At 38.8% G+C, this 10949-nt stretch overlaps 1 long non-coding RNA gene across 1 annotated transcript; it reads right to left on the bottom strand.

The window, feature by feature from the left end:
- Window positions 1-414: 414 nt before the first annotated feature.
- LOC133621971 (uncharacterized) lies at window positions 415-1373 on the bottom strand. Its single transcript, XR_009817721.2, has 3 exons — window positions 1217-1373; window positions 1066-1131; window positions 415-861 (listed from the first exon to the last, which is right to left on the bottom strand). It is a non-coding gene; the product is annotated as an uncharacterized lncRNA (long non-coding RNA).
- Window positions 1374-10949: the final 9576 nt, after the last annotated feature.

The raw sequence follows: 10949 nt of genomic DNA, 5'->3' as shown, positions 1-10949 counted from the left end.
GTTTGATCAATTCTCTTTTTTACATAGTACAGAAGAATGGATGACAAAAGAGAAGCCTAACCAAGAACCAAAAGAGAATATATTTTAGTTTTTTGCCATTTGAGTCATGAGGGAACGGTTCCTCCTGTCTTACATTATCCTTTGAAAATAACGGGGAGCTGGAGCCTATCCCGGCTGACTTCAGATGGAAGGCTTACATAGACATATAGATACAAATTGGAGAATTAATGCACGCTGTCTGCCACTAAAACCAGGCGAGTCGACCACTCGACCATCAGTGACTCACAAAGATGTCAATCAACAATGTTGTTACACTCTGGTAGTACTGCTTGCAAAGTGACAACAAAAAAACAGAGACTGATGGCAAAGTGAAGATAAAAACGTATTTAATGACAAAAAACAAGGAATGCCGAATGGAGTTGCAAAAAAGAGACAGTTAAAAAAGTAAAATGCACAAATGCCAATGATGCAGAACTGTCCCTGCTTTGCGCTGGGTAGAAAATAATACAAAATACAGTAAACATAATTTCCAAACTGTCTTGTGGGATCATGAAAGGAACACACCACCCCAAAAAACAAAGGGAGGTGGACCTGGCAGAGGGTCACTAAAACAGCGGCCCAAACACAAAGAACCAGAGGGACGGCCACCAGTCCAAGCCATGAGTCCCCGCAGCCAGCAAAGAAGAGTCAGATGGCGTCGGCGAGTGGAGCAACGCTGCGACTGGCGGGGAGACGGACGTCCAAGGGTTGGCCACTACGACGATACACGAGGAGGGAGTTGAGCGCAGGATACGCGCCTCTGCTTTTTCGGCCAATAAGTGAGCGGTAAATATTGGTTTCCACAGAGTTTGGTGACTGCGCCTGTAAGTAGAAATGCATTTATTGTTTTACCACACCCCTGGCCACGCCCACAACACCACAAATAGATTGCCAATCTCTGGGAAACACTGCATACTAAAATCTGATAAACTGTATGCATCTTCATTAACACGACTTTTAAATATTTTTATTCAATTACTGCAGAGTTTCAAGTGACTTTTTGTATGTGTGTATCAAAGTTCTTACTGGTGGAGTGGGAGCATGCGGATGATGGACAGGCCACTCAGAGACTGTTCACTGACGGTTCATGTACTGTGGAGAAGAAAGAGGAATAGGACATATTTTCAGAAAATTTAGTTTTCTTTTTCAATTGAATGTTTTGTTTTCCCACCCTTACCTGCTTGTAGAGATGGTGGTGAATGATTTTGATAGTTGTCCAGGACGTCCATCTGCATCTCTGGTTGGAGGAGCGGCATCAGGAGCTCGTACCACTTCACCTCCTCTCCAGTAGCCTCTCTGCCGTCAGCTCCATGCTGGTGTTGCAAAAAGGTTTAACCATCTTCTCGAGATGTCTTCTTACAATTCCATACAACAAAATGACCTGGCATTTGAAATGTTTTGATAACTGTTAAGTAAATTGAAAAATAAAATATAAAAAAATTGAAGGGAGAGCAGATATTAAAATGATATACATACAATGTTAGAATGTTAACACAAAGGGCAGAACTGTACATTGGGATGAATTTTTTATGTGTCTACCTAAAGTTATGTAACTCGAAATTTCTTAAAACGACTTTCTTTAATTGTTGATGATATAAGTAGGGTTGTTGAAAATGTATTTTTTGGACACAACAAATAGCTACACAAAACATTTAAAGTGTTGATATCTGAATGGGGCATAGGGGAGATCCCAGTTGTTATTAAGCTCTTAATACATGCAATATATTTAGCTTCATTAATGCATGAAGTTTTTCTTTCCATAAACTGGAAAAAAGATGTATGAATTTATCTATGGAAGAAAGGACATTTTGATAGTAGCTTTTGTCAAACAGCAGCACATTTTCAGATCTGCCAATCTTGAAGACATTTCATGAGTACTCCCACCCCTTCTTTTCTTGTTAGATAATGACTTTGACGTTTTTTTTCTAATTTTTTTAAGTAAAATTGTATATCTACAATATGCTGTGGGCCAATAAAAATTAAGCCACAGTCAGCAGATGGCCTCAAGGCTGCATTTTGAACACCCCTGCTTTTATCTTCATCAGCGTTGAGCGTGTGAAGTTACGTGTGAGATCAACTTAAAACCTGGTTGACTATTTAGTTCGTCAGCTTCCTTCGACGAGGAGGACAAGGAGACTGAAGTCCAAACTAAAACCGGCCAAATTCAACGGGGCTTACAAGCGTATTCCTGTTGGCAGGTCTGCTTTTTCTTTTATTGTGTCCCACAGTGGCAACCACATGGACATTCTTCTCCTGTCGAGACCTTTGTCATCTGCTTCCTCTTCTTTTTGCCCTGTAACACACAGACACACATATATATGAAGAAAACTTCACATGAACTGATAGAAGCATCTTCAGTGTTGAACATGACCATGTCTCAATGGAGATGTTTGGATGTTTTTCTAAGGGCTATGTGGGCGGAATTGTAAACTGACTTTTGATCGCATCCGTCGTCATGTCTTTCATAATGATTGTGAACGATAGGCAAAGAAAAAAGAAAAAAGTACAGTTCCCCTTTAAAGCTGTGTTACTTAAATCTTGTGTGACCAGGCTGATTGTCCCCCCAGTCTCCTCCTATCTGGAAGTGCACAAAATCGCGCATGACAGCTGTACGTGCAGACGCATAGGTTGTTGACAGTTTGAAGTTGCATCGAAATATAACTAAAATCTGTGCTGAGAACTGCAGCGGCCTAGAAACAAATTTTTAATTAACACTACAATTAAATATTTTATTCAATAAACTGCAGAGTTTCAAGTGACTTTTTGTATGTGTGTCAAAGTTCTTACCGGTGTGTGGGAGCATGCAGGTGATGGGCAGGCCACTCAGAGACTGTTCACTGATGAATCATGGAAGGTGGAAAAGAGGAGGAATAAGATTATTTTTTTGGAAAATGTATTTTTTTTTCAATTGATTTTTTTTCTTGTCCACCCTTACCTGCTTGTTAACATGCTCGCTTCCTGTCATTTGGCTGGGCAGCGACTGGTCGTCGACGTTGATGATTGCAAGGTGTGCTGAAAAGGTTAGCTGGTATTTAAAATGTATTTGTGGACACAACAACAACAACAAATAGCTATCGGTATAAAAAAAACGTTTTAAGTGTGTATATCTGAATGGGGCCAAGAGGAGATCCCAGCGTTTATTAAGCTCTTTATGCATTAATTAAGCTAAATGTAATGTATGCATTAGGTTGTATTGTCTATGATGTCTTACCCAAGAAGATCCAACAAATCTGAGGACTATCTGGAATCCATGATTAAGAACCACACTTGTGTTTTCCTTTCCAGAATTTGTATGAATTTACCTATGGAAGAAAGGACATTTTGCTTAGTAGGTTTTGTCTAACCGCAGCACAATTTCAGATCTGCCAATCTTAAAGACATTTTATGAGTACTCCAACCCCCTCTTTTCTTGTTACATAATGACTTTGACTTTGTTTTTCCTCATTTTTGGAGTATATCTACAATATGCTGTGTGCCAACAAAGAATGAGCCACAGTCAGCAAATGGCCTTTAAGCCACATTTTGAACACCCCTGTTTTTATCTTCATCAGCGTTGAGCGTGTGAAGTTACGTGTGAGATCAACCTAACCCCTGGTTGACTATTTAGCTCGTCAGCTTCCTTTGACCTGAGCGAACAATGAAAATTAAAGAGACAAGAGGACCGAACTCCAAACAAAAACCGGCCAAATGCAACAAAATGCGTACCTAGAGAGCAGCGAGGTGTACAAGCGTATTCCTGTTGGCAGGTCTGCCTTTTCTTTTATTGTGTCCCACAGTGGCAACCACATGGACATTCTTCTCCTGTCGAGACCTTTTTCATCTGCTTCCTCTTTTTTTGCCCTTTAACAGAGACACATATATATGAGGAAAACCTAACATGAACTGATAGAAGCATCTTCATTCTTGAACATGACCGTGGTGGACTTACATAGTTGTCTGTGCAGGACCAGTTTGGGTACATCTCTTGGTGGATATGTTTCTCAACGTCGGCTAGCTGGTAATACTTTGCTTGATCCGACGCTGAGAGTGACTTCCACTGCGGACACATAAGCACACATTTTTGTCACTCAACAACACTGTCAGCCTTTTTCACCTTGATGTACAGTATATACGTACATACAAAGATGCTGTAAAAGTGATCATACTGTCACAACTTCCCATTGAATTAATCAAAAACAAGAACAACATGAGCTTTGGGGGTGCTGGAAAAAATTATGATTACATTTTAAGAGTTGATTCTTAAAATGTCGTTTTTTAGGCTATCTCCTATCTTACTCGCAGCATTTAAAATTCATACGTCAGCAGCCAAGATGTGCTTTTGTAACCTGTAACTGTTTTATTGTAATGTATATACCAAACATTACATTGCGAGAATCAATGTTAATCCAAAATCGATTCTGAAAAGAATCGTCACCCCGAGAATCAGAATCAGGTTTTTGTAAGAGTCACATCCCTAATGAGCATGTTCTTAGGGGCGAGCAACAGGTGCTAACTTCAATGGATGTAACTTTGCCAGATCACTAACTCTTGTCTACTTTATGACAGACAAGCCAGTAAAATCAGTGCCGCCTCCAACTGCACTGTTTTATTAATGAACCAATGAACCAAGGACACACTAATACAAACTGCTAATGTGAGAAAAATAAACTTTACAATCCAATCGTAAGACGGAAGTAACAATTTTCTATTGACCAATAAAAAGTTTGGATTTTGTGCAGGCAAGCACACACACACACACACACACACACACACACACACACACACACACACACACACACACACACACACACACACACACACACACACACACACGCACACACACACACACACACACACACACACACACACACAGATATTTACTTACAGTGTGAACACTAACCTTGTGACCCACGACTTTATTGGCCTCAGCGTTGTTTCGGATGTTTAGCTCAGCCTTGACCTTTGACATCTGCTCCTTCCTAAAGATCATAAATGCGTTTGGTGGTTTTTTAATGTAGGCCTTCTCTCCATCCTGCTGGGTGTATTGTTTCCTTTTTCTACAAAAACAAACAAAAAATGGTGAAGGATAAATCCTTCAATGATTGAGACAAAAATCCTCCAAACAGCCACTTAAATTGTAAACAGCAACTAAATGTAAAATAAAAACAGCTTATGGTTCACATATGTGCTTTTGAGATTGTTCCTAATACTTACTGGGATGTGGAGACCAGTGTAGAGGCAGGAAGGTCTATATAAGTTGTCCTGGAACACTCTGGCAGCATCACTGAGGGTCCATCAAGGCTCTGCTAAGGACACAAAAAACATTTCTGTCAGAACAATGTTTTCCCTCCCTAATCTGGAAATACTATTGAGAACAGGATAACATATATCTGTACAAACCCACTGTATGAGTTACTTCATAAAATTATCTGGTTATCTAAACAGATCAATAAAATGAGCTGAGATTTGCAACAACTTTAAACAATTACCAAGTTAAGTCTATCAAATCAATTTGTAGCTTTTAAACAAGACTGCTGGTTTGTGGTTCTCAAAAAAGAAGAAACAATTGCAAATTATTTATTAGGAATTGCATTGTTATACTTTTTATACTGATACTAACACTAATACTGAAATACTTCCCTTTCAGGTATTTCAGAATGTGTGTCAAAGTTCTTACCGGTGGAGTGGGAGCTTGCAGGTGATGGAAAGGCAACTCAGCAACTGTGTACTGATTGTTCAAGTACTGTGGAGAAGAAAGAGGAATATGATATAATTAAAAAATAATAATTGTTTTCTTTTTTAATTGAGTAGTCCGGCCTTACCTGCTTGTTAAAATGCTCATTTCCTGTCATTTGGCTGGACAGCGACTGGTCGTTGAGGTCTGCTGAATAGGTTAGCTGGTCGCCCAGGTAGCCTATACCATTTTCTGTTAACAGGGTTAACATTGGCAGCTCTTCTGGGTCGACGAGTGGGGGTGGTGGTGAAAGATTTAGATGGTTATCCAGGACGTCCATCTCCACCATGGGTTCCAGAAGCGGCATCAGGAGCTCGTACCATTTCATCTCCTCTCCAGTAGCCTCTCTTAGTGTCAGCTCCATGCTGGTGCAAAGATGGAGAATGCTGTAACACACCCAGAAAAATTAATCTAAACCTCCACATTTGAATAAAAGGTCCAAGCATCTACTCCTAAGATGTCCTGTTACAATTTTATATCACCTATTCTATCACTATTAGTTAACTTATTAAACCACCTGTATCCCATTGACTACAGTAACTTTTTTTTTTAACTTCAAACAGCCAAAATAATTATAATACTTACATAGAGGAATATCCAAATGTCTGCAAATCAAACTAACTTTGCTCAACTCTACGTTTTGCCTTAGATGCTCCAACCAAAAAGTAGCGACTCAACTCTGCCGAAAAAATGTATGGTGAGTGGGATTTATACTGTCCAGGTCACGTGACACCAAACATGTCTTTGTAACGGTCAAGTTTCTATGGTAACGGATGTGCGTCATCAACGATCATTAATAGTAATTGTAAATGTACTTCTATTATTATTTAAAATTTTTGTTTGAAAAAACAACGATATAAGCCTCAATTCGTCAGTACATTTTAAAAGTAGTAAAAAGTACACGTTTAGGTATTAAGTTCAATCATAAACTCAGTGCCCAAGCCTCCATGGGGCCCTAAGCAAAATTTGATTTTGGGGCCCTCTATTTCTGCCAATAATATAGATTGTTGATCATTCACACACCTACTATAAACTCATTGCGGCTCTGGCAGTGTTGTTTACATTATCCTATTGTCAGCCTGGCATGTCTTTACAAATGACATGTAATTTATAAAGATATGGAGGTGGCCCAGTTAAGAACATAAATAATACCAATGAATGAACGAATGATGTCCAGAGTGCCACATATGGTTCCTAATCTTAAAATGTAGAAAACATTCAGCTACAAGAGTGGCCTGCGGTTGAACAGTCCAAGTGATAAAGCTTTGTATTTACAGTAAAAGTGTCATCTTGTCTCATCAGTCTTGTACATATTAGTCTTTAATTACTAGTTTATATTTTTAGTTAATTGTTCATATTTAATGTTTACTTTGTACAAAGAGAGCGCAGTCTACTGAAGTTAAGTTCATCAATAGTTTTCCCCTTTGAAAGACGCAAGGCAAATTCTTTCCATTTCACCATGTTGCTACAATGATCTTCACTGTTTTCATGCTGTTTCAGCAGTGCACCTATGTTGACCTAATCCCGCTGTCCCTCGGCTGCCAGTTTTAAGGACTTTTTGGAAAATAATTTGCAGCAAAAGCAATAGACTGCATCTTTACTTCTTGAATAAGTCAGCCAGCTACGCTTGACTTTTTCCCCATTGACTAGCTGTCTGTAGGTATAATGATAATGAAAACTTCGGCCATCATGCCGTTTGGGGAATGAAAAGTTCTCCTTAATAGACAGTGGTCCTCTGATCACCTGCTCAGTTCTGTCTGAATCTGAGAGGAAAGAAGGCCACTCAGCTGGGTCAACTGGCGGAGCTGATGATGGTCCATGGTGTGAAGGGGACGTTGTGGTGGAAGTTGCTGAGGAAGTGACCAAAGAAAGACAATGACTAAAAAAGAAGGACCTTTAAGGTCATTAAATTGCACTGTTGGACATAATTATTAATCTCAGAATGTTCTGCAGTACAATGAGCAATTATAAAGGGTGTTTTGCAGTTAACTTACTAATATCATCAGCTGTGGTTTCAGACATGGAGGGGACAGTGGGCACAGAGGATGGAGGTGTGTGAGAGAGCACTGTAGAGGATGGAGATGGACCTACGATGAAATACATACATACATACATATAGGCACACATATTAATGAGATACTTTGACTATATTAATTTCCCTTCAGGTGTAATGTTTATACTAAGAAATTAAATGTATACTGTATGGTGACAGTCTTTTCCTCACCTGATTCATCACTCACAGTTGAGCCTGAGGATGTGGACTGGCTCTGGGCTGATTCTGTGCCTCCAAAGTATTTTAACAATGCTCCTGGGGAAGTTTCACATAACTTATGAGTTGATGTAAAACAATTATGTTTATTTTACTCACATAAATTACCGTGCTCTGCTGCAAACAATTTGTGCAAACAACATATCTCACTAGTAACCTGATGCTAAAAACATATTGCTAGCACCGCGCTAGCTAGCTAACGTCACCTAGCTAAAGCTAATTACAGCTACAAATCTCTTTGATAAACTTTTTATTACCAAGTCATGCAAACATACCTTTATCATGGCATTTTTTCTTTTTCTCCTCTTCCACTTTCTTCTTCTTCCTTTTTTCTGCACCTGAAGGATATGTCCTTTTTTGTGACATTGTTTTGCCTCTATCTGCGCTTTTGATGCCCAGTGCGCACTGGCATTGCACGCAATGCATGGCAGGCGGCAAACGTCACAGGTGCAGCAGAGGCAGCTTTACATTTAAACAGAGGCAGGAAGAATCACTAGGCCTAGATCAGCAGCAGCACTCTGTTGACCTAAAAGTGTGTTTTTGTACAATAATATATCTTTGATCATTTACAAATCATCAGTCAGACTCGTACATGCAAAAAATAAAAAATAAGAATTTTTTGTTAATTGCTTTTGGGGGCCCCCTGGTGGCCGCGGGGCCCTAAGCAAGGCCCTAGTACGCTTATGTCTTGGGCCGGCTCTGCATAAACTTTACAAGCCAGGCTAGTTTAGCTAGCACGCTAGCATTAGCTGCTTATGTTAGCAAAAGAAAACATATATTCATCAAACTAAAATTGCATTTGACTCCACAAATACGTACCGCTGAATTTCTTGGGTTCATCGTTGGCCTTTCAAGAGGTCAGTAACTCGATATTGGAAGTAGTTATATCCACAATAATGAGCAACTAAAAGTGACCAATAATCACCACTGTCCAAAATGGCGTCTTTTAGACACACTTTGGATTCCTAAATTTCTGTTTGTTTCAACAGCCACCTAAAATGTTGCCCTGCAGACTAAAACTAACTATAAACTCCAAAGAGATAAGAGTACAAAAATAACAAGTATTCCACTTAGTAGAAAATATCAAGTGATTTAGTAGTGTTGACCAGCAGGTGCTCTCAAGCTTTTTGGGATTTCTGCCTCCTAAATGAGATTATTTTCAAAAAGACTCTCCTTATTATCCTCATGCCAATTAAATTAAACAAAATACAATGTAGCAATATGTACTGAATGCAATTGGAATTATTTATATTTTACACATTTCAACCTAAATACTTAAGACCTGTTTAGAAGAAATGAACGTAAAACAAATGCAAGTAACAAATCTTAAAGCTTACAGAAAATGAAGAAGAACACGACTGAAACAGGCCAAATCAACTCTCAACATAATGATAACAATATTTGTATTATTCCCTCTTAATAAAATGACCGACAGGAAAATGAACACAAAAGTGTTAACTCGGCTTTGGCTCAAAGGGTTCATTTACAAGCACCTGAAGACACATGACACATTTTGTCCTTCCCTCATTATTCTTCTTTAAATCAAACTTGTCAATTTTAATACGTTTGGGCTTTGCATCTCTTGATGAAGTGGATGAACTTAAATATTTGTCCATGATGTTATTTAGATCAGCAGTGTGCTTATTGTGTCTGGATTAAAGATAATGATTTTCTACTGCATCACAGAAATGTCACTTTTAAATTAATTGACTCTAATGTAAGTGAGTTATTGATTCATAATGTTTGTTTTATTAGACTAGTGGTTCCTACAGAAAGTTATACACTTTGCCATAACTTTATTTTTTGCAAATAAAAAAAATAAAAAAATTGCAGACCCCCAACCTGTGGCTCTCTCTGGGCATTCAAACGATCGCAACTGGACTGTTTGGTTTGTCTTAGAAGACGTTTGACCTGGATGAATGAGAACATTCAAAGACAACCTGTGGCTCACTCCTGGTCTCCCTGACCTCATTTCGAGAACACCTGATGTAGACAAATGTTTGACAGATGTTATGTTGTTCTTTGTCCACCAGGTGGTGATCTAGCTTGCACTTTCTCAGGTACAAACATAGGTGGGACTGATAACCTTTAAAGAAGTGGTCCCCAACCTTTTTGTAACTGTGGTCAACGTTTGAAATTTTTTATTTTTTTTTGTCATTAAAAAATACAATCATGCGTGCTTACGGACTGTATCCCTGCAGACTGTATTAATCTATATTGATATATAATGTAGGAACCAGAAAAAATAATAACAGAAAGAAACAACCCTTTTGTGTGAATGAGTGTAAATGGGGGAGGGAGGTTTTTTGGGTTGGTGCACTAATTGTAAGTGTATCTTGTGTTTTTTATATTGATTTAATAAAAAACTAAAAAATAATAAAAATAATAACTTCTTGTGCGGCCCGGTTGTTGGGGACCACTGCTTTAAACAACAGCAACAGGCGTTTATAAAAAGAAAGTCTTTGATTTGAAAAATGGCTTTAAAATGATAAACATTATATCGTTCCACACAGCAGGTGCAAAATAAAAGCATCAATACCAACATACAGCCGTTCTTTAACCACCAATTCTCTTTTTTACATAGCGGTAGTACAGTAGAATGGATGACAACAAAGAAGCCGGACTAAAAAACAAAAAGTGAAGTGAATTATATTTATATAGCTCTTTTCTCAAGTGACTCAAATCACTTTACGTTGTGAAACCCAATATCTAAGTTACATTTATAAACCAGTGTGGGTGGCACTGGGAGCAGGCGGGTAAAGTGTCTTGCCCAAGGACACAACGGCAGCGACGAAGATGGCAGAAGCGGGGATCGAACCTGCAACACTGAAGTTGCTGGCACGGCCACTCTACCAACCGAGCTATATCGTCTCAAAAAAAGAGCTTACATGTAATACTGCCTTGCAAAGAAAAATATGCAATTCATAC

Source organism: Nerophis lumbriciformis, linkage group LG06 (assembly GCF_033978685.3).
Source record: "Nerophis lumbriciformis linkage group LG06, RoL_Nlum_v2.1, whole genome shotgun sequence".
In the NCBI taxonomy this organism is placed as follows: Eukaryota; Metazoa; Chordata; class Actinopteri; order Syngnathiformes; family Syngnathidae; genus Nerophis; species Nerophis lumbriciformis.
This window is presented reverse-complemented; position numbering and strand designations above follow the sequence as displayed.